Source organism: Triticum aestivum, chromosome 7B, assembly GCF_018294505.1.
Source record: "Triticum aestivum cultivar Chinese Spring chromosome 7B, IWGSC CS RefSeq v2.1, whole genome shotgun sequence".
NCBI classification, from domain to species: domain Eukaryota; kingdom Viridiplantae; phylum Streptophyta; class Magnoliopsida; order Poales; family Poaceae; genus Triticum; species Triticum aestivum.
Window position 1 is genome coordinate 620,420,207 of NC_057813.1, and position 25,874 is coordinate 620,446,080.

Genomic DNA, 25,874 nt, shown 5'->3' on the forward strand with positions numbered 1-25,874 from the left:
TAAACCAACAATGGGAGGAAATATGATCATCAGATTAAACAGAACAATGGAAAGGAAATTATGTTTAAACACATATTTCAAGGGTATATCCTTCCCAAGGACAAGCAGAGCATGATATCCATGTCAGGATATAATGTAGAAAACTCTTTAGGTAGGGGAGAGAATTTTCATGACATTGCCCATACAACGGTGTTTGGGTAATTGAGCAAGAAACATTTAGCATTGGGCTTCAAATGGTCTTGTTGAAATTCGGAGTACCATAGACATGCTTCGAGATAGTATTGACATGGTCATCAGGTGAAGTTCAGAATTTGGAAACACAAAGGATCCATCAGGAATAACTTGTAGAATAAGTCTTACAATTTCCTCAGGAAGAAAGGTTGTCCTTGCAAAAGAAATTATAACGATAGGTCCTCCACCCAGGGGGGGGGTGCTAGGCATGACATCATGTTACCGGGTCACGTAGAGATCAATGTTACAACTCATGGAGATATGTCCCAACCATCATATCTGACCGAGATTCAGATCCGGTTGGTGTCTGGATACCTCAGACTTAGGATACCTGAGAAGAAAAGGTGCAACGCAAATTGACGAGATGACATTGTAAGATTCTCGGGGAAATGAACTATGAAGTGATTTCCGTTATCAAGAGTCCATCATTAACCCAAGGAGAGGACAAGGAGGTGTCTGGTGAACTCAACGGCAATTCACCGAGATTCCTAAAAGATGGGTGTCCACAATTAGTGAACAAGGAGATAACATTTGTCAGATCAAATGATATAAGGAAGTATGCTCGAGGAAAACATACACAATTAAACATTGGTTGAAAGGTGCGCCCAAAATATGGGTTGGGTTGCATGACCAATGTCAGAATGGTGATGCAATAATCAATAGCCTAAGAATGAACTTTCGACCATTAACTTCAAAGAGATAGGGTTGCTAGAAGGAAAGAATCCAAACAACACCGTTCACTTGTTGGTACCCTGGTTGAAATCAACACGAGGACCCAAGAAAGTATGGTGATGGTGAGGAGTATCACCATACCAAGAACTCTTAAGAGGTGGTGAAATTCCCACGACATTCTTGACATAAAAGGTGGTAATATTCCAAGGTAAAGAAGAACAATGCTGGGTGGCAAGGAACTCAAGGTATAACACAAAACACGAACAAGTTTGTGTTGGAGGGAAGGTAATAAAGTGGTTGATGATAACACCAATCATCGAGGCAAGGATGGTATTTCTCATCATGAATCCGATTGATATCCTGGAAGAGCTCATAAGGTTGATGATGATCACGACACATTTGTCGAGAGGTTACACGAAGATGTAATCGATCGACGATGACATCAAGTCAAACGAATGATGAAGCGAAAGGTTATTAGAACCCCGGTTAGGACACAAACTCGAAATCAAGTTTGTTGTTCAAGGAGAAATGATATGACGACGAAAATCGACGCAAGCTTAGTTCATCATTGAAAGTTGTGCTCCGGGAATAAAGACCAGGTAGCACAGTTAAATTTTTTTAGTATGATGATGATATAGCTAATCAGGCTAGGAATGACTTAAAGGATTATTAAACTCGTAAGCAATGAAAATTACTTAGAGTTATTGAATCGGAGTGCTGAATCGATTCACTTATCGGTTTTCTCGGTTAACAAACAACCCAGAAGCATGAAGTGACAAAGACAGGGTAAAGGTAGTACTCCATCAAAGGACAGGGTAATGTAGTGCAATGGCATGATATCCTCGAGATACCAGGGGTAATACTCGATGACAGACCAACGTAGAGGTTGGACTGGGGTACTGCTTTGCAGAGGACAAGTGCTTAAACTTGCCCAAGAAATGGGATCAAGGAAGAACATATGGTCAGAACCACGATTGCAAAAGGCCAGATCCCAGATATAAGTTGAACTTATACCAAGGGAATAATTAATTTAAGAGAAGCTTTTAATGATAAGATCTACATCGTGTCCATGGGCATGAACACAAGGTTCAAGGTCGACTCCCACTTCTTCAATGTATAATCTTTCATTCACTTCTCACGTTCGATGAAGCTGTAGTGTTGAAATTTTATCTGGCAAAATACCAGAAGAGTATGTCTCGTGAAAACTTTCGAGTTCACACATATTAAGGAAGGCATAGGTTCAACCCATCGGGGCATCTTAGAACATATACCACAAGTTTCAAAAGTAAATACACAAGCTCGAAAGCAGAGCATGGTTGGCTAAGCAGAGGATACAATTCACCAAAGGCAATATACACCCGTGGAAAGGCTCACAAGGTTATTGAATATGAAGGACGATGTCGGATGAAATCCAACAATGGATCAGGCGATCCACAACGGAGCTGATGTGAGTATCTGTACTCAATCAGAGGAAGAAAGATTGCACGGGCATCAGATTATAGAACATCTGAATAATTCTATGCTTCGATAACAAAGGAATTATGATTTCCAAAACAAGGGATCAGAAGCAGACACTCTAATCAAGGATGGATAAGTTGGATAGACCAGAGGCACAATTGATGACAAATAGTTTGGTCCAGAACCATCTCATGTTCAGAATGACGTCTGAGCCGGAAAGATAATTTAGAAGGGTCGATTGATGATTGTGTGCATTCGCACACATGTTGAATCAATAGGATCAAAATGACGGTGTCTAAGGATACTAATGAATATTGCCAGACATATGGAAAGCATCCATAATGCAAGCAGACAAGTATTGCAGAGCAATAAGCTACTGAGGAATTTTGGAGGATCGAATAGTATTTCAAAGACCATTGTGAAACACATGAACAACTGGGGATGAGTGGATACTCGATAAGGGCGAGAAATTATCCGTAGAGGTTTTCAGGTGGAAAGGAACTGCAAGGCAGTAGGCACAAAGTATTCTCGGATCAATAGAGAGAATTTTAGGGTATCTTCCAATGACAAGATCAACTGGGAACAAAAGTAAGAACGACAGCTGTATGTATTTATCCATAGGGATATTTTGGTGGTAAGGAATTGCAAAAGCAACGGACACAAATTCTTGGGTTACAGCGGAGAGTATCTTCAAGGTCTTCACGTGCAGCAGACGATCGTCAGTAATAAGGGGCTCTCCGGGTGAAAGTGATAACGAGATCCTAATGTTAGAATTAGCAAAATCCATTTAACTCGAATAGAAGAGAGATCAGAGTCCCAGAGTATAGACAAGGAGTAAAAGATCCTAATACCACCCAATGGCGACGCGGGCCCATGGGCTGCACAGCCATGTCAGTAAAAGTTTTGTAAAGTCTAGACTCGACTTCGGCCAAGTAGTTGGAAGGCGGATTCCTACAGGCAGTCGGCTCTGATACCAACTTGTGACGCCCCCGATTTAATCGTACACTAATCATGCACGCAAATGTGTATGATCAAGATCAGGGACTCACGGGAAGATATCACAACACAACTCTAAAACATAAATAAGTCATACAAGCATCATAATACAAGCCAGGGGCCTCGAGGGCTCGAATACAAGTGCTCGATCATAGACGAGTCAGCGGAAGCAACAATATCTGAGTACAGACATAAGTTAAACAAGTTGCCATAAGATGGCTAGCACAAACTGGGATACAGATCGAAAGAGGCGCATGCCTCCTGCCTGGGATCCTCCTAACTACTCCTGGTCGTCGTCGTCAGCCTGCACGTAGTAGTAGGCACCTCCAATGTAGTAGGGAGTCGTCGTCGATGGTGGCGTCTGGCTCCTGGACTCCAGCATCTGGTTGCGACAACCAGAAAGAAAGGAAAGGGGGAAAAAGGGGGAGAAAGCAACCGTGAGTACTCATCCAAAGTACTCGCAAGCAAGGAACTACACTACATATGCATGGGTATATGTTTAAGGAGGCCATATCAGTGGACTGAACTGCAGAATGCCAAAATAAGAGGGGGATAGCTAGTCCTATCGAAGACCACGCTTCTGGCAGCCTCCGTCTTGCATCAAGTAGAAGAGAGCAGATCGAAGTCCTCCAAGTAGCATCTCCAAGTAGCAACTCCAAGTAGCATCTCCAGTAGTATCGCATAGCATAATCCTACCCGGCGATCCTCTCCTCGTAACCCTGTGGAAAAGCGATCACCGGGTTGTCTGTGGAACTTGGAAGGGTGTGTTTTATTAAGTATCCGGTTCTAGTTGTCATAAGGTCAAGGTACAACTCCAAGTCGTCCTGTTACCGAAGATCACGGCTATTCGAATAGATTAACTTCCCTGCAGGGGTGCACCACATAGCCCAACACGCTCGATCCCATTTGGCCGGACACACTTTCCTGGGTCATGCCCGGCCTCGGAAGATCAACACGTCGCAGCCCCACCTAGGCTCAACAGAGAGGCCAGCACGCCGGTCTAAACCTAAGCGCACAGGGGTCTGGGCCCATCGCCCATAGCACACCTGCACGTTGCGTACGCGGCCGAAAGCAGAACTAGCCCCCTTAATACAAGAGCAGGCTTACGTTCCAATCCGGCGCGCGCCGCGCCGTCGCTGACGTCTGAAGTGCTTCGGTTGATACCACGACGTCGGGATACCCATAACTACTCCCACGTAGATGGTTAGTGCGTATAGGCTCGTAGCCGACTCAGATCAAATACCAAGATCTCGTTAAGCGTGTTAAGTATCCGCGAACGCCGAACAGGGCCAGGCCCACCTGTCTCCTAGGTGGTCTCAACCTGCCCTATCGCTCCGCCACAAAGTAACAGTCGAGGGCCGTCGGGAACCCAGGCCCACCTCTACCGGGATGGAGCCACCTGTCCTTTCAGCCCCCTACTCCGAACAGTATCACAGGTAATGTAACAGTGTATAGTATATAGTATATGCCTGTGATCACCTCCCGAAGTGATCACAGCCCAGTAGTATAGCATGGCAGACGGACAAGAGTGTAGGGCCACTGATGGAACACTAGCATCTTATACTAAGCATTTAGGATTGCGGGTAAGGTATCAATGACTGTAGCAACAATGACAGGCTATGCATCAGAATAGGATTAACGGAAAGCAGTAACATGCTACACTACTCTAATGCAAGCAGTATAGAGGAGAATAGGCGATATCTGGTGATCAAAGGGGGGGCTTGCCTGGTTGCTCTGGCAAGAGAGAGGGGTCGTCAACTCCGTAGTCGAACTGGTCAGCAGCAGCGTCGGTCTCGTAGTCTACCGGAGAGAAGAGGGGGGAAGAAATAATGAATATAGAGCAAACAAAGCATCACAAAATATAACAAGGCAATACGCGGTGTTCGGTGTGCCCTTACGCGGTAGTAGGTGATACCGGTGAAGGGGGGAAAACCCCCGGGAAAGTATTCCCAGTGTTTCGTGTTTTCGGGCAGAGGAGCCGAAGGGGGAAAGTTGCGGGTTCGATAGGTTAGGGGTGTGTGGCGGACGAACAGACCGCGTATCCGGATTCGTCTCGTCCTTCTGAGCAACTTTCATGTTGAAAATATTTTAATCCGAGTTACGGATTAAAAGATATGATTTTCTAAAGTTTTAATCATTTTTAGAATTTATTTAACTATTTAAATCTAACATTATCCAGAATAGTGCATGCCGACGTCAGCGTGACGTCAGCATGACGTCATCAGTCAACAGGGAGTTGACTGGGTCAATCTGACGTGTGGGTCCCGCATGTCATACACTGTTTTAATTAACTAACAGTTAATTAGGTTAATTAGTGATTAGGTTAACCTAATTATAATTAATTAACTTAATTAATTCCTTAATTAATTAATTTTTTTATTATTTATTTATTTATTTATTTATTTATTTTGATATTCCTTTTTTTAACGTTTTGGGGCCGTGGGGCCGTTCGGTCAGTGGCCTAAGGCCTTATCCGGCACAGGGGGAGCGGGCGCTGGGTGCTACGTTTACGGGCGCCGGGGCGTGATGGCGCCCGCGCGGAGGCCGAGCACGGGCGGCGGCCAGCGAGGGGCCGCGGCGGAGGCCGGTGCAGGGCGCGTGGAGGGTCGCCGCAGAGGTGCGGCCGGTCGAGGGCGACAACGTCGAGCGAGAGGCGCCGGTGCACAGGGGGGGGGGGGCTGCAAGCACACGGGGAAGCCGGAGACGGCGCCGCGGCGGCAGTTGGCCGGAGCAAGAGGCGGGCGAGCGTGAGGCGCGTGGGTCGGCGAGGCCGCGCGCGCGGCGGTGCTGTGCAGTAGCAGCAGCAGGTCGTGGGCGAGCGTGGCGCGCGGGAGACGGGCGCCTGGGCGCGGCCATGTGCGGGCGCAGTAGCGCCGGAGAGGCGACGGACGGGCGCGCACGAGGCCATGCGCGGGGCGAGGAGGTCGGGCGCGACGTGGGGACAAGGGAAGGAGAGGAGGGGGCGCGGAGGCCGTGGCCTCACCGGAGGCGTAGGGTCTGGGCAGCGGTGGTCGAGGGGGGTGACGGGGACGACATCGGCGGAGCGGGTGCAGGCCGGTGGGGAAGGGCGCCGGCGTGTTCGCGTCGGGCGATGGTCGATGTCGAGCGATGACGGGGTCGACGCGCGGCATCGGGGCGGCCTTGGTCGATCCGGCCATGGAGCTAGACTGCGGGGATGAGGAGGCATCGGCGACGACGGTGGGGCGTGGCGACGTGGGTCTGGCGGCGGCGGCTGGTCGATCCCCCCAGATCCAATCGGGGGCAGAGGGGAGAGGTGGATCGAGGGAGTGGGGGGGGGAGGGGGAAGTGGGGCGACCGGTGGGTTAGGGTTTCGGTCGGGTACGGGGGAAATAGGCCAGGGGTATTGTGGTGGGTCATGGGCTGCCTGGCAGCCTGGTGGCCTAGTGGGCCGAGGGGCCGGGGGGGCCTTTTCTTTTCTTTAGTCTTCTGTTTTTATCTTCTGCCTTTTTCCTTTTTTTATCTTATTTCTTTTCTGTTTTATTTTAGTTTTAGTAAAAATTATCACTAACACCTAAATTGGTACTTTTAAATAAACTACTGCCACATTAATTCTTATCCCAACTAAAATAGTTTAATATTTTATAAAATTCAAAAGGCATTTATTTTATTATTTAACCTACAATTTTAATTATTTTCAACACTTAAACATTTTATTAAAGTTAGGTTTCTCCACCATAATTACCGCTGCATTATTTAGTTCACTCTGAACATTTTAGTTTTAAAGTTTGAAAACTTTTGTTGTTTGCCTATGTTTTAAATTTGAATTTGAATCGGGTTCGAATCAACGTGAGTTTAATCACAGTAATGGAGGTGACGTGGCATCATTTGCTTGGGATTACTGTAGTCTAATTATCCGGGCGTCACATATGGTCAAGACATGATGCTAATTTTAATTGTATGAGATGATCATGTTTTGTAACAGAGTTATCGGCAACTGGCAGGAGCCATATGATTGTCGCTTTATTGTATGCAATGCAATCGCCCTATAATGCTTTACTTTATCACTAAGCGGTAGAGATAGTCGTAGAAGCATAAGATTGGCGAGATGACAATGATGCTATGATGGAGATCAAGGTGTTGCGCCGGTGACAATGGTGATCATGACGGTGCTTCGAAGATAGAGATCACAAGCACAAGATGATGATGGCCATATCATATCACTTATATTGATTGCATGTGATGTTTATCTTTTATGCATCTTATCTTGCTTTGATTGACGGTAGCATTATAAGATGATCCCTCACTAAATTATCATAGTAAAAGTGTTCTCCCTGAGTATGCACCGTTTTGAAAGTTATTCGTGCTGAGACACCACGTGATGATCGGGTGTGATAGGCTCTATGTTCAAATACAACGGGTGCAACACAGTTGCACACGCGGAATACTCAGGTTAAACTTGACGAGCCTAGCATATAACAGATATGGTTTCGAAACACGGAGACCGAAAGGTCGAGCGTGAATCATATAGTAGATATGATCAACATATTGATGTTCACTGTTGAAACTACTCCATCTCACGTGATGATCAGACATGGTGTACTTGATATGGATCACGTAATCACTTAGAGGATTAGAGGGATGTCTATCTAAGTCGGAGTTCTTTAGTAATATGATTAATTGAACTTAAATTTATCATCAACTTAGTCCTGGTAATATTTTGCAAATTATGTTGTAAATCAATATCTTGTGTTGTTGCTTTCATATGTTTATTTTGATATGTTCCTAGAGAAAATTGTGTTGAAAGGTGTTAGTAGCAATGATGCGGATTGGCTCCTGAGGTTTATCCTCATTGCCGCACAGAAGAATTATGTCCTTAATGCACCGCTAGGTGAAAGACCTATTGCAGGAGCAGATGCAGACGTTATGAACGTTTGGCTAGCTCAATATGATGACTACTTGATAGTTTAGTGCACCATGCTTAACGACTTAGAATAGGGACTTCAAAGACGTTTTGAACGTCATGGACCATATGAGATGTTCCAAGAGGTGAAGTTAATATTTCAAGAAAATACCTGAGTTGAGAGATATGAAGTCTCCAACAAGTTCTATAGCTAAAAGATGGAGGAGAATTGCTTAACTAGTGAGCAAGTACTTAGATTGTCTGAGTACTACAATCGCTTGAATCAAGTGGGAGTTAATCTTCCAGATAATATAGTGATTGGCAAAGTTCTCTAGTCACCATTACCAAGTTACTGGAACTTCATGATGAACTATAATGCAAGGGATGACGAAAACAATTCCCGAGCTCTTCGTGATGCTGAAATCGACGAAGGTAGAAATCAAGAAAGAGCATCAAGTGTTGATGATTGACAAGACCACTAGTTTCAAGTAAAGGGCAAAGGGAAAGAAAGGGAACTTCAAGTAGAATGACAAGCAAGTTTTCACTCTCGCGAAGAAGCCCAAAGCTGGAACAAAGCCTGAAACTGAGTGATTATACTGCAAAGGAAATGATCACTAGAAGCAGAAATGCCCTGAATATTTGGTGGATAAGAAGGATGGTAAAGTGAACAAGGGTATATTTGATATACAAGTTATTGATGTGTACCTTACTAGTGTTTATAGTAGCCCCTTAATATTTGATACTTGTTCGGTTGCTAAAAATTAGTAACTCGAAACAGGAGTTACAGAATAAACAGAGACTAGTTGAGGGTGAAGTGACGATGTGTGTTGGAAGTGGTTCCAAGATTGATATGATCATCATCGCACACTCCCTATACTTTCGGATTAGTGTTAAACCTAAATAAATATTATTTGGCATTTGCGTTGAGCATGAATATGATTTGATCATGTTTATTGCAATACGTTATTCATTTAAAGTCAGAGAATAATTGTTGTTCTGTTTACATGAATAAAACCTTCAATGGTCATACACCCAATAAACATAGTTTGTTGGATCTCGATCGTAGTGATAAACATATTCATAATATTGATGCCAAAAGATGCAAAGTTCATAATGATAGTGCAACCTATTTGTGGCACTGTCGTTTAGGTCATATCGGTGTAAAACGCATGAAGAAACTCCATAAAAATGGACTTTTGGAATCACTTGATTATGAATCATTTGATGCTTGCGAACCCTGCCTTTTGGGCAAGATGACTAAAACTCCGTTCTCCGGAACAATGGAACGATCTAGTGACTTATTGGAAATAATACATACCGATGTAAGCGGTCCAATGAGTGTTGATGCTGGTGGCAGGTATCGTTATTTTTCTGACCTTCACAAGATGATTTGAGCAGATATGAGTATATCTACTTAATGAAACACAAGTCTGAAACATTTGAAAAATTCAAAGAATTTCAGAGTGAAGTGGAGAATCATCGTAACAAGAAAATAAAGTTTCTACAATCTGATCGTGGAGAAGAATATTTGAGTTATGAGTTTGGCCTTCATATAAAACAATGTGGAATAGTTTCACAGCTCGTGCCACATGGAACACCACAGCGTTATGGTGTGTCCGAATGTCATAAACGTACTTTATTGGATATAGTGCAGTCTATGATGTCTCTTAGCGATTTACCACTATCGTTTTGGGGTTATGCATTAGAGACAGCTGCATTCACTTTAAACAGGGCACCATCAAAATCTGTTGAGACGACACCTTATGAATTGTGGTTTGGCGAGAAACCAAAGTTGTCGTTTCTTAAAGTTTGGGGCTGCGATGCTTATGTGAAAAAGTTTTCACATGATAAGCTCGAACCCAAATCGGAGAAGTGCGTCTTCATAGAATACCCAAAGGTAACTATTGGGTACACCATCTATCACAGATCCGAAGGCAAGTTATTCGTTGCTAAGATGGATCCTTTCTAGAGAAGGAGTTTCTCTCGAAAGAAGTGAGTGGGAGGAAAGTAGAACTTGATGAGGTAATTGTACCTTCTCCCTTATTGGAAAGTAGTTCATCACAGAAATCAGTTCCAGTGATTCCTACACCAATTAGTTAGGAAGTTAATGATGATGATCATGAAACTTCAGATCAAGTTGCTACCAAACCTCATAGGTCTTCGAGAGTAAGATCTGCACCAGAGTGGTACGGTAATCATGTTTTGGAAGTCATGTTACTAGACCATGATGAACCTACGAACTATGAGGAAGCGATGATGAGCCCAGATTCTGCGAAATGGCTTGAGGCCATGAAATCTGAGATGGGATCCATGTATGAGAACAAAGTGTGGACTTTGGTTGACTTGCCCAATGATCGGCAAGCCATAGAAAATAAATGGATCTTCAAGAGGAAGATGAACACTTATAGTAGTGTTACTATCTACAAAGCTCGACTTGTTGCAAAAGGTTTTCGACAAGTTCAAAGTGTTGAATATGATGAGATTTTCTCACTCGTATCGATGCTTAAAGTCTGTCCGAATCATATTAGCAATTGCCACATTTTATGAAATCTGGCAAATGGATGTCAAAACTGCATTCCTTAATGGATTTTTTAAAGAAGTGTTGTATATGATGCAACCAGAAGGTTTTGTCAATCCCAAAGGTGCTAACAAATTGTGCAAGCTCCAGCGATCCATCTATGGACTGGTGCAAGCATCTCGGAGTTGGAATATACACTTTGATAAGTTGATCAAAGCATATAGTTTTATACGGACTTGCAGTGAAGCCTGTATTTACAATAAAGTGAGTGGGAGCACTACAGCCTTTCTGATAAGTATATGTGAGTGACATATTGTTGATCAGAAATGATGTAGAATTTTTCCGGAAAGCATAAAGAAGTGTTTGAAAGGAGTTCTTTAAAAAGAAAGACCTCAGTAAAGCTACTTACATGTTAAACATCAAGATCTATTGAGATAGATCAAGACGCTTGATAAGATTTTCAATGAGTACATACCTTGACAAGATTTTGAAGTAGTTCAAAATGGAACAGTCAAAGAAAGAGTTCTTGCCTGTGTTACAAAGGTATGAAATTGAGTAAGACTCAAATCCCGACCACGGCAGAAAATGGAAAGAGAATGGAAGTCATTCCCTATGCATCAGTCATAGGTTCTATAAAAGTATGCCATGCTATGGACCAGACCTATTGTATACTTTGTCCTGGTTTGGCAAGGGAGTACAATAGTGATCTAAGAGTAGATCACTGGACAACACTCAAGAATATCCTTAGTGAGGACTAAGGAAATATTTCTCGATTATGGAGATGATAAAAGAGCCCATCGTAAAGAGTTACATCGGTGCAAGATTTTACACCGATCCAGATGACTCTAAGTCTCTATCTGGATACATATTGAAAGTGGGAGCAATTAGCTAGAGTATTTCCGTGCAGAGCATTGTAGACATAAAATATTTGCAAAATACATACGGCTCTGAATGTGACAGACCCGTTGACTAAACTTCTCTCACGAGCAAAACATGATCATACCTTAGTACTCTTTGGGTGTTAATCACATAGCGATGTGAACTAGATTATTGACTCTAGTAAACACTTTGGGTGTTGATCGCATGACGATGTGAACTATGGGTGTTAATCACATACATATGTGAATATTGGTGTTAAATCACATGCTGATGTGAACTAGATTATTGACTCTAGTGCAAGTGGGAGACTGAAGGAAATATGCCCTAGAGGCAATAATAAAGTTATTATTTATTTCCTTATTTCATGATAAATGTTTATTATTCATGCTAGAATTGTATTAACCGGAAACATAATACATGTGTGAATACATAGACAAACATAGTGTCACTAGTATGCCTCTACTTGACTAGCTCGTTTATCAAAGATGGTTATGTTTCCTAGCCATGGACAAAAGAGTTGTCATTTGATTAACAGGATAACATCATTAGGAGAATGATGTGATTGACTTGACCAATTCCGTTAGCTTAGCACTTGATCGTTTAGTATGTTGCTATTGCTTTCTTCATGACTTATACATGTTCCTATGACTATGAGATTATGCAACTCCCGTTTACCGGAGGAACACTTTGTGTGCTACCAAACGTCACAACGTAACTGGGTGATTATAAAGGAGCTCTATAGGTCTCTCCAAAGGTACATGTTGGGTTGACGTATTTCGAGATTAGGATTTGTCACTCCGATTGTCGGAGAGGTATCTCTGGGCCCTCTCGGTAATACACATCACTTAAGCCTTGCAAGCATTGCAACTAACGAGATAGTTGCGGGATGATGTATTACGGAACGAGTAAAGAGACTTGCCGGTAACGAGAGTGAACTAGGTATTGAGATACCGACGATCAAATCTCGGGCAAGTAACATACCGATGACAAAGGGAACAACGTATGTTGTTATGCGGTCTGACCGATAAAGATCTTCGTAGAATATGTGGGAGCCAATATGAGCATCCAGGTTCCGCTATTGGTTATTGACCAGAAATGTGTTTCGGTCATGTCTACATTGTTCTCGAACCCGTAGGGTCCGCACGCTTAAGGTTTTGATGACAGTTATATTATGAGTTTATGTGTTTTGATGTACCGAAGGAGATCTGAGTCCCGGATGAGATCAGGGACATGACGAGGAGTCTCAAAATGGTCGAGACGTAAATATCGATATATTGGACGACTATATTCGGACGTCAGAAAGGTTCCGAGTGATTCAGTTATTTTTCGGAGTACCGGAGAGTTACGGGAATTCGCCGGGGAGTATATGGGCCATATTGGGCCATACGGGAATAGAGGAGAGATACCAAAAGGAAGGAGGCCTGCGCCCCCCCTCTGGTCCGAATTGGACAAGGGGCGCAGCCCCCTTTTCCTTCTTCCTCTCCCCCTCTTTCCCCTTCTCCTACTCCAACAAGGAAGGAGGGAGTCCTACTCCCGGTGGGAGTGGGACTCCCCTTGGCGTGCCCCCTCCTAGGCCGGCCGCCCCCTCCCCCCTTGCTCCTTTATATACAGGGGCAGGGGGGCACCTCTAGGCACAAGAACAACAATTGATCCCTTGGATCTCTTAGCCGTGTGCGGTGCCCCCTCCACCATAGTCCACCTCGATAATATCGTAGCGGTGCTTAGGCGGAGCCCTGCAACGGTAGAACATCAAGATCGTCACCACGCCATCGTGCTGACGGAACTCTCCCTCGACACTCGGCTGGATCGGAGTTCGAGGGACGTCATCGAGCTGAACGTGTGCTAGAACTCGGAGGTGTCGTAGTTTCGGTGCTTAATCGGTCAGGCCGTGAAGACGTACGACTACATCAACCGCGTTGTCATAACGCTTCCTCTTTCGGTCTACGAGGGTACGTGGACACACTATCCCCGCTCGTTGCTATGCATCACCCTGATCCTGTGTGTGCGTAGGAATTTTTTTGAAATTACTACATTCCCCAACATTTTGGCACTCAACTTGCAGATTCCCGAGGTGACATTGGGGTAATCTATGCATAGGGGTTGATGCATGTTTTCGTCCTTGTTTCTCTAGTAGAAATCTTGGGGCACTCTCTGAGGTTCTTTGTGTTGGATCGAGTATTATGAATCTGAAATTGTTTGGTGCGTATCATATATTAACTCATAGATACTTGTGTTGACATTGAAGTATCTAGGTGACACTAGAGTTGGTTGATGCATATCACATGGTGTTATTTTAGTACGAACTCTTGGATAGATCGAACGAAAAGAATAACCTTGTGTTATTTTAGTACGAACTCTTGAATAGATCGAACGGAAAGAATAACTCCAAGGTGGTTTCATACCCTACAAACAATTTCTTCTTATGTTCTCTGCTAGATATGAACTTTGAGTGATTGTTTATCACCGTTGAGGGATGGTTTTCAGAGATTGTTCAGAGATTGCACTACCATTTTCAAGCATTGCAATACCGTTTATGCTCACTTTTATCGATTGCTACCTTGTCGATTTTTATTTATTCAGATTATAAAAATATATTTCTACCATCCATATTACACTCTTATCACCATCTCTTCACCGAACTAGTGCATCTATACAATTTTCCATTGTATTGGGTGTGTTGGGGACACAAGAGACTCTTTGTTATTTGGTTGCAGGGTTTTTTGAGAGAGACCATCTTCATCCTACGCCTCCTATATGGATTGATAAACCTTAGGTCATCCACATGAGGGAAATTTGCTACTGTCCTATAAAACTCTATGCTTGGAGGCCCAACACGAGTCTACAAGAACAAGTTCTGTACTATACATCACGCTCTTTTCTAGCACTGTTGCCGGGGAGGTGAGTTCTTGAAGGTATATCTTTAGATCTTGCAATTGAATCTTTTAGTTTCTTCTTTTATCACTAGATTGGATTATAAAAAAATTCAAAAAGAAATGATTTGAGGTGGCCTCATATTGTTCATATCTATAATGTCTTTCGTGGAATCATGGAAAGGAAAATTGTGCTCAATTCATAGAGGAAGAATTCTAGAAAAATGTTTGACAAAAAAATCTTTGAATGATGTGCATGATTGCAATGCTGTTGGTATGAACTCTTTGAATATCCATGATGCTAACGATATACAAGGCCATAAGCTTGGGGATGTTATATTTGATGAAGATGATATTTTTAGGCCCCCAAGTTTTGATGAGAAAATTTATTATGATGATAGCATGCCTCCTATTTATGATGATTATATTGGTCAAAGTGGATTTGGAAAGGTCATGAGTTTATTTAATGATGAATCCACTATTTTGGAAGAGGTTTCAATTGATTATGACAACAAAGTTTCTATATATGATGATTATGGTGATGACATGTATGTTATAAAGAATAATGATAACCATGAAACTTGTAATCATTATTTTAATTTTCAATCAGATGATAGTTATTTTGTTGAGTTTGCTCCCACCACTATGACTGAGAATACATTTTCTTATTTTTTTGGAAAAGGAGGATGTACCCTCAGCCTCTGCATCTGGGTGATGCATGCAGCCATCTTATTAATTATTCACCAAGCCATTACAAGGTGTTACATCAGTAAGCCTGAAACCACCATCTTGGCAACACATGTTGCAATTCCTATCCCCATGATGAAGGGGTGCCGAATGTCCGAGCCAAATACCCAACAGACATCACACCAACACCTAAAGTGTAATGCCGGATGCCCCATCCAAGCCACAATACCTGGTCGGGTAACACACCGGCCCGCCGCACTTTCAGTGGGCGCATACTGCAAGGGTCGTCACCGCCGTCTTCCACCGATCCATCTTCAGAGCAAGTACAGATGCATCGACCTTGCTAGGCCAGCTGTAAACGTCACCACAACGCCAAATAGGCCCACCGCCCAGCGCTCATTCATCCAGCCGCATCCGTCGTCGAGATCCCGTTGCATCATGCCACCAATACTCGTCGTCATAGACGCGGTTGATACGACGCCGCTGCTACGTCTCGAGCTTGCGTTGGATTTTCCCGAAGAGGAGAGGATGATGCAACACAGTAGCGTAAGTACTTCCCTCAGTTTTTGAGAACCAAGGTATCAATCCAGTAGGATACCACGCGCAAGTCCCTCGTACCTGCACAAAACAATAGCTACTCGCAACCAATGCTTAGGGGTTGTCAATCCATTCACGATCACTTACGAGGGTGAGATCTGATAGAGGTAATATTTTTGGTATTTTTGGTATAAAGATGCAAAGTAAAAAGTAAAAGCAAAGCAAGTAAATAAAGTGATGGAGATTGATATGATGAGAATAGACCCGGGGACCATAGGTTTCACTAGTGGCTTCTCTCAAGAGCATAACTATTCTACGGTGGGTGAACAAATTACTGTTGAGCAATTAACAGAATTGAGCATAGTTATGAGGTTATCCAGGCAATGATCATGTATATAGGCATCACGTCCGTGACAAGTAGACCGAAACGATTCTGCATCTACTACTATTGCTCCACTCATCGACCGCTATGCAGCATGCATCTAGAGTATTAAGTTAAAAACAGAGTAAGACCTTAAGCAAGATGACATGATGTATAGGAATAAATTCATGCAATATGATAAATACCCCATCTTGTTATCCTCGATGGCAACAATACAATACGTGCCTTGCAACCCTTTCTGTCACTGGGTAAGGTCACCGCAAGATTGAACCCAAAGCTAAGCACTTATCCCATTGCAAGAACTACCAATCTAGTTGGCCAAACCAAACGGATAATTCGAAGAGATTTGCAAAGATAACTCAATCATACATAAAAGAATTCAGAGAAGAATCAAATATTTTCCATAGATAAGCTGGATCATAAACCCACAATTCATCGGTCTCAACAAACACACCGCAAAAAGAAGATTACATCGAATAGATATCCACGAGAGAGGGGGAGAACATTGTATTGAGATCCAAAAAGAAAGAAGAAGCCATCTAGCTACTAGCTATGGACCTGAAGGTCTGAAGTAAACTACTCACACTTCATCGGAGGGGCTATGGTGATGATGTAGAAGCCCTCCATGGTGGATGCCCCCTCCGGCGGAGCTCCGGAATAGGCCCCAAGATGGGATCTTGTGGATACAGGAAGTTACGGCGGTGGAATTAGGTTTTTGGCTCCGTCCCCGATCTGTTGGGGGTACGTAGGTATATATAGGAGGAAGGAGTACGTCGGTGGAGCGTCAGGGGGCCCACGAGGTAGGGGGGCGCGCCCAGGGGGGTGGGCACACCCCCCACCCTCGTGACCGCCTCTGGTACTCCTTGGAGTAGGGTCCAAGTCTCCTGGATCACGTTCGGTGAGAAGATCACGTTTCCAAAGGTTTCATTCCGTTTGGACTCCGTTTGATATTCCGTTTCTTCGAAACACTGAAATAGGCAAAAAAACATCAATTCTGGGCTGGGCTTCCGGTTAATAGGTTAGTCCCAAAAATAATATAAAAGTGGAAAATAAAGCCCATTATAGTCCAAAACAATAGATAAAGTAGCATGGAGCAATCAAAAATTATAGATACGTTGGAGACGTATCACGCATCCCCAAGCTTAATTCCTGCTCGTCCTCGAGTAGGTAAATGATAAAAAGACAATTTTTGATGCGGATTGATACTTTGGCATAATTTCAATGTAAATCTTCTTAATTGTGATATGAATATTCAGATCCGAAAGATTCAAGACAAAAGTTCATATTGACTTAAAAATAATAATACTTCAAGCACACTAATCAAAATAATTATGTCATCTCAAAATAACATGGCCAAAGAAAGTTCATCCCTACAAAATCATATAGTTAGGCTATGCTTCATTTTTGTCACACAAAGATGTTCCCAACTTCTATACCCCCGATGACAAGCCAAGCAATTGTTTCATACTTAAATAATCTCAAACTTTTTCAACCTTCACGCAATACATGAGCATGAGCCATGGATATAGCACTATGGGTGGAATAGAATATGATGATGGAGAAAGTCTCACATTGACGAAGATAATCAACGGGATATGGAGATGCCCATCAATTGATGTCAACATGAGGAGTAGGGATTGCCATGCAACGGAAGCACTAGAGCTATGAATGCTCAACAAAAGAAAACTAGTGGGTGTGCATCCAACTTGCTTGCTCATGAAGACCTAGGGCATTTGAGGAAGTCCATCGTAGGAATATACAAGCCAAGTTCTATAATGAAAAATTCCCACTAGTATGAAAAAGACAACTTATGAGACTCACTATATGAAACACATGGTGCTACTTTGAAGCACAATATATGAGACTCACTACATGAAGAACGAGGTGCCACTTTGAAGCACAAAATATGGGACTCACTACATGAAGAACATGGTGCTACTTTGAAGCACAAGTGTGGAAAAAGAGATAGTAGCATTGCCCTTTTCTTTCTTTTTTGGGCCTTTTTTGGCCTTTCTCTTTTTTTTATTTGGGCAATGCTCTAATAATGATGATCATCACACTTCTATTGATTACAACATGAGGATTACAACTCGAAACTAGAACAAGGTATGACTCTATATGAATGCTTCCGGCGGTGTACCAGGAAGAGTGACATGTATGAAAAATAATGCATGGTGGCTTTGCCACAAATACGATGTCAACTACATGATCATGCAATGGCAATATGACAAAAGTAATGTATGTCATAATAATGATGAACGGAACGGTGGAAAGTTGCATGGCAATATATCTCGGAATGGCTATGGAAATGCCATAATAGGTAGGTATGGTGGATGTTTTGAGGAAGATATAGGGAGGTTTATGTGTGATAGAGCATATCGTATCACGGAGTTTGGATGCACCGGCGAAGTTTGCGCCAACTCTCAATGTGAGAAAGGGCAATGCACGGTACCGAAGAGGCTAGTAATGGCGGAAAGGTAAAAGTGCGTATAATCCATGGACTCAACATTAGTCAAAAGAACTCATATACTTATTGCAAAAATTTAGAAGTCATCAAAAATCAAGTACTACGTGCATGCTCCTAGGGGGATAGATTGTTAGGAAAATACCATCGCTCATCCCCGACCGCCACTCATAAGGATGCACAAGCCAGGTACACTTCATGCTTCAAATTTGTTACACAACTTTAACCATACGTGCATGCTACGGGATTTACCAACTTCAACACAAGTATTTCTCGAATTCACAACTACTCAACTAGCATGACTTTCATATTATTACCTCCATATCTCAAAACAATTATCAAGCATCAAACTTATCTTAGTATTCAACGCACTCAAAGAAAGTTTCACATATCTTGAACACCAAGTATATTAACGTTAAGCAAATTACCATGCTATTAACGACTCTCAAAATAATCTAAGTGAAGCATGAGAGATCAAGTTTCTTTAAAACAAATCCACCACCGTGCTCTAAAATATCTAATTGAAGTACTAGAGCAAAAAATTATCATGCTCAAAAAGATATAAGTGAAGCACTATGAGCAAATTATCAAGCTCAAAAGATATAAGTGAAGCACATAGAGTATTCTATCAAATTCCAAATCATGTATGGATCTCTCAAAAGGTGTGTGCAGCAAGGATGATTGTGGTAAACTAACAAGCAAATACTCAAATAATACAAGACGCTCCAAGCAAAACACATACCATGTTGGTGAATAAAAATATAGCTCCAAGTAAATTACCGATGGAAGTGGACGAAAGAGGGGATGCATTCCGGGGCATCCCCAAGCTTTGACTTATTGGTTTCCTTGTATTATCTTGGGGGTGCCATGGGCATCCCCAAGCTTAGGCGCTTGCCACTCGTTGTTCCATAATCCATCAAAAGAATTCACCCAAAACTTGAAAACTTCACAACACAAAACTCAATAGAAATCTCGTGAGCTCCGTTAGAGAAAGAAAACAAAATACTACTTTAAGGTACTGTAATGAACTCATTCTTTATTTATATTGGTGTTAAACCTACTGTATTCCAACTTTTCTATGGATTGTAAACTATTTTACTAACCATAGATTCATCAAAATAAGCAAACAACACATGCAAAACAGAATCTGTCAAAAACAGAACAGTCTGTAGCAATCTGTAACTAACGCAAACTTATGGAACTCTCAAAATTCCAACCAAAATAGGACGTACTGGACAATTTTTTTATTGATCCGCAGCAAAAAGAATCAATGCAAAATCACGTTCCTGTGATTTATTGAATTTTTTCTCGTGAGTGCACAGTTTCTGTTTTTCAGCAGAATCAAATCAACTATCATCATAGCTTATCCTATAGGTTCTACTTGGCGCAAACACTAATTAAAACATAAAACCACATCTAAACATAGGCTAGATGGATTATTTATTCCTAACCAGAACCAGAAACAAAAAACACAAAATAAAATTGGGTTGCCTCCCAACAAGCGCTATCGTTTAACGCCCCTAGCTAGGCATAAAAGCAAGGATAGATCTAGGTATTACTATCTTTAATTTTCAATTTTTCAGCAGAGTCATGCTCGAATCCGGGTGGTTCTTGCCGCTTCCCTCTATACTCGGAAATTTTTAGATATAAAGAATCCAACCGCTTATTACAAAGAGTAATCAACATATTCATGCGGTGAAGATTTCTGCTAACACTTTTAAGAGGCTCAAGAGACCTTTGTAAATTTTTTGTTACTTCGCAAATCTTCTCAAACACTTGGGTTTCTTCCTGGGTAGGATGAGATCCTCCCTTTTGGGGTAGTGTTCCCACTATTCCCTCTATAATTTCATGCGCAGTACTGGGATCAATTTCAATAAAATTTCCCTTGGCAATGCAATCCAAGAGTTGTCTATGCGTCATATTTAACGCAACATAAAAATTGCGAAGAAGAATTCTAAAGTTCACCTCTAGGGTGCACTTACGATAAGATTCCATCATCCTATACCAAGCATCTTTTAAATTTTCTCCTTGCCGTTGCTTGAAGTGAAGAACTTCAAACTCGGGAGACATAGGAGCGGATAAGGAATTCGACATAGCGACAAGAAAGCAAACTAACACACGAGCAAACAAAAGGCGAAGGGAAAAAGAGTAGGAGATTGGGAAAGAGAGGGCGAATAAAACGGCAAAGGTGAAGTGGGGGAGAGGAAAACGAGAGGCAAATGGCAAATAATGTAATGGGAGAGATAGGGATTGCGATGGGTACTTGGTATGTTGACTTTTGCGTAAGCATCCCCGGCAACGGCGCCAGAAATTCTTCTTGCTATGTCTCGAGCTTCCGTTGGATTTCCCCGAAGAGGAGAGGATGATGCAGCACAGTAGCGTAAGTATTTCCCTCAGTTTTTGAGAACCAAGGTATCAATCCAGTAGGAGACAACGCGCAAGTCCCTCGTACCTGCACAAAACGATAGCTACTTGCAACCAACGCTTAGGGGTTGTCAATCCCTTCATGGTCACTTACGAGGGTGAGATCTGATAGAGATAATATTTTTGGTATTTTTGGTATAAAGATGCAAAGTAAAAAAGTAAAAGCAAACCAAGTAAATAAAGTGATGGAGATTGATATGATGAGAATAGACCCGTGGGCCATAGGTTTCACTAATGGCTTCTCTCAAGAGCATAAGTATTCTACGATGGGTGAACAAATTACTGTTGAGCAATTGACAGAATTGAGCATAGTTATGAGGTTATCCAGGCAATGATCATGTATATAGGCATCACGTCCGTGACAAGTAGACCGAAACGATTCTGCATCTACTACTATTACTCCACTCATCGACCGCTATCCAGCATGCATCTAGAGTATTAAGCTAAAAACAAAGTAACGCCTTAAGCAAGATGACATGATGTAGAGGAATAAATTCATGCAATATGATAAATACCCCATCTTGTTATCCTCGATGGCAACAATACAATACGTGCCTTCCAACCGTTTCTGTCACTGGGTAAGGTCACCGCAAGATTGAACCCAAAGCTAAGCACTTCTCCCATTGCAAGAACTACCAATCTAGTTGGCCAAACCAAACGGATAATTCGAAGAGACTTGCAAAGATAACTCAATCATACATAAAAGAATTTAGAGAAGAATCAAGTATTTTCCATAGATAAGGTTGATCATAAACCCACAGTTCATCGGTCTCAACAAACACACCGCAAAAAGAAGATTACATCGAATAGATCTCCACGAGAGAGGGGGAGAACATTGTATTGAGATCGAAAAAGAGAGAAGAAGCCATCTAGCTACTAACTATGGACCCTAAGGTCAGAAGTAAACTACTCACACTTCATCGGAGGGGCTATGGTGATGATGTAGAAGCCCTCCATGGTGGATGCCCCCTCCGGCAGAGCTCCGGAACAGGCCCCAAGATGGGTCTCATGGATACAGGAAGTTACGGTGGTGGAATTAGGTTTTTGGCTCTGTCCCTGATCTGTTGGGGGTACGTAGGTATATATAGGAGGAAGGAGTACGTCGGTGGAGCGTCAGGGGGCCCACGAGGTAGGGGGCGCGCCTAGGGGGGAGGGCGCGCCCCCCACCGTCGTGACCGCCTATGGTACTCCTTGGAGTAGGGTCCAAGTCTCCTGGATCACGTTCGGTGAGAAGATCACGTTTCCGAAGGTTTCATTCCGTTTGGACTCCGTTTGATATTCCGTTTCTTCGAAACACCGAAATAGGCAAAAAAACAGCAATTCTGGGCTGGGCCTCCGGTTAATAGGTTAGTCCCAAAAATAATATAAAAGCTGAAAATAAAGCCCATTATAGTCCAAAACAATAGATAAAGTAGCATGGAGCAATCAGAAATTATAGATACATTGGAGACGTATCAGCCGCTCCTCTTGCCAACTTTCACACCGTCACCACTTCTGGAGCTATGCGGAGTCCACCACCCATAGCATCACTCGCTCAAACATCTAAGCCTCCCAAGATGGCACCTACATGGAGGTTATAACGCGTAGGACGCCGCTGCCGCCCAATCCAGATTGAATTTTGGACTTTCGTCCGGGAGGGGTTCGGATGTGGATAAGAGGGACCTCGGCTTCGCCTCTAGGAAGGGTAACGACGTTGAGGGACGCCGCTGATGCCGGGCCGGACTAGACGACCAAAGTTTCCTCTGGTCTCCTACCTATACCACCAAATGTCCGTTTGTTCCGATCCGGCAGTGAGTCACGAACCGAGACCAGCAGAGATGCAAGTGCCATGGGGCTCAACACACCAGGAAGGAGGATCAAGAAGAACAGGCATTGTAGATCTCCAAGCGCCGGATCCACTGATCCGAAGAGGCCAGCTGCGAAAACCACCACATTGTGCCGGCCGACAGCGTCCAGGCGCCAGATCCAAATGGATCCAGCTAGACCATGGCAGCACCCCCGACCACCCGATCTGGAAACAACGCAGCCACCACCGCGCCATGAACTCGCATCCAACCTGCAACTACCACACCGCGTCTCTGCCACCGCCAAGATGTTCGCCCGCCGTGCCGCCGAACCCCACGCTAGCCCGACGCCTCTTCATGATCGGGCCGTCCCACGCCGCCCGAACTGCTCGAAGTGGGAGAAAGCCCCGCCACCGCCCTGCCTGCCAGGCTTTGCCCGGCGTCACGAGGGCGACACGAGGGGGTCGAGAGAAGGGGCTGCCCAGAAATGAACACCAATGAAATTTGCTTATGTGGACAGTAATAAAATTTCTATGCTTGTGGATCATGAAAATAATGCTTTATGATAGCAATATTGTTGAATTCATTCATGATGCTACTGAAAATTATTATGAGAGAGGAACATATGCTTCTAGGTATTGCAATAATATCAAGTTTCCTCTCTATGTGTTGAAAATCTTGAAGTTTTGCTTGTTTTGCCTTCCTATGCTAGTTGATTCTTGTTTCCATAAGTTGTTTTCTCATAAAATCCCTATGCATATGGATTGGGTTAGACTTAAATGTTATGGTCATATGCTTCATGATGCACCCGTTATGTTTCATTTCTTTATCTTTATGGGAGCATCATTAAAATCATCATGCCTAGCTAAAAAGGCATTAAAGAAAAGCGCTTGTTGGGAGACAACCCTACACTTTTACTTACTATTTTTGTGTGTCCACATGATTAAGCTACTGTAGTAATCATTTTTATAGTTTTTGTTTCAATAAAGTGCCAAGTAAAGCCTTTGGGATTATGTTTGGTGATAGTTGACTTGATCTTTTTGGAAAACAGAAACTTTTGCATCCAGTAAAACAATTTTCAAAAATCACAGATGGGACGAAAGATTCTGAATTTTATACACAAGATTTATGTACAAATTTCCCACATCCTCCTAATTGTTTAGAATTTTTGTAGTTACAGAAGTATGGTTAGAGTCCGGATTTTGTTTTCGACAGATTCAGTTTTCGTTGCATTGTGTGCTTGTTTTGATGAATTTATGGATTGTATTGAAGGGTATAAGTCATGAAAGAGTTGGAATATAGTAGATATAATGCCATAATAAAATATGAATGGGTTTGCAACAGTACTTAGAGTAGTGATTTGCGTCATTATACTAACAGATCTCACAAAGGTTTTGGTAAGTTTTGTGTGATTGAAGTTTTTAAGCTTTGGGTGAGATAACGATGGATGAAGGAATAATGAGTGAAATAGTCTAAGCTTGGGGATGCCCATGGCACTCCAAATTAATATTCAAGGAGAACCAAGCAACTAAGCTTGGGGATGCCTAATACGTCTCCGTCGTATCTATAATTTTTGATTGTTTCTTGCCAATATTCTCCAAGTTTCATATACTTTGGCAACTTTTTATATTATTTCTGGGACTAACATACTGATCCAGTGCCCAGTGCTAGTTCCCATTTGTTTCATGTCTATTTTTTCGCAGAATATGCATACCAAACAAAGTGCAAACGCGATAAAAACTTACGAGATTTTTTCTAGAATATATGTGATTTTCGGGAATTGGATTCAGCGCGAGACAATACCCGAGGGGCCCACAAGCCCTGGAGACACGCTCCCCTACCCAGGGCATGCCTGACAGGCTTGTGGCGACCCCATAAGGCGGTTGGTGCCCTTCTTCGACCGCAAGAAAGCTAATATCTGGACAAAAATCATATTAAAATTTCAGCCCAATCAGAATTACGATTCTGTGGGAATTTAAGAATCCGTGAAACACAAGAATATGGGAAGGCAGAAACATACGAAAATAGATAGAGAGATCCAATCTCGGAGGGGCTCTCGCCCCTCGCCGCCATGCAGGCTAAGAACCAGAGGGGAAACCCTCCTCCTGTTTAGGGGGAGGTCAAGCAAGAATAAGAAGGAGGGGGCTCTCTTCCCCTCTCTCCCGGTGGCGCCGGAACGCTGCCGGGACAATCATCGCGTGACGACGATCTACATCAACACCTCTGTCATCCTCACCAACATCTTCATCACCTCCCCTCATCTATATACAGTGGTCCACTCTCCCGCAACCCGCTGTACCCTCTACTTGAACATGGTGCTTTATGCTTCATATTATTATCCAATGATGTGTTGCCATCCTATGATGCTTGAGTAGATTTTTTTTCTCCTTCCGGTGATTGGTGGAATTTCTATTGTTTTAAATTTGCTTTTGGTTATGTTGCTATCATTTGGTGCCCACCATATGAGAGCGCGTGTGGATCACACCATAGGGTTAGTTGTATGTTCATAGGACTATGTATTGGAGGGCAAGGGTGACAGCAGCTTCAACCTAGCATAGAAATTGATGCATACGGGATTGAAGAGGGCCAATATGTCTTAAGGCTATGGTTGGGTTTTACCTTAATGAACATTAGTCGTTGCGGATGCTTGTTAATAGTTCCAATCATAAGTGCATAGAATTCCAAGTAAGGGATGACATGCTAGCAGTGGTCTCTCCCACATAAAAACTTGTTATCGGTCTACTAACATAGTCAATTGCTTAGGGAAAATTCCGCAACTCCTACCACCACTTTTCCACACTCGCTATACTAATTTAATTGTGCTTTTATCTAAAAAGCCCCTAGTTTTTGTTTATGTGCTCTTTATTATCTTGCAAACCTAGCCTACAACACCTACAAAGTACTTCTAGTTTCATACTTGTTCTAGGTAAAGCGAACGTTAAGCATGCGTAGAGTTGTATCGATGGTCGGTAGAACTTGAGGGAATATTTGTTCTACCTTTAGCTCCTCGATGGGTTCGACACACTTACTTATCAAAATAGGCTACAACTGATCCCCTATACTTGTGGGTTATCAAGAACTTTTTCTGGCAGCGTTGCCGGGGAGCAATAG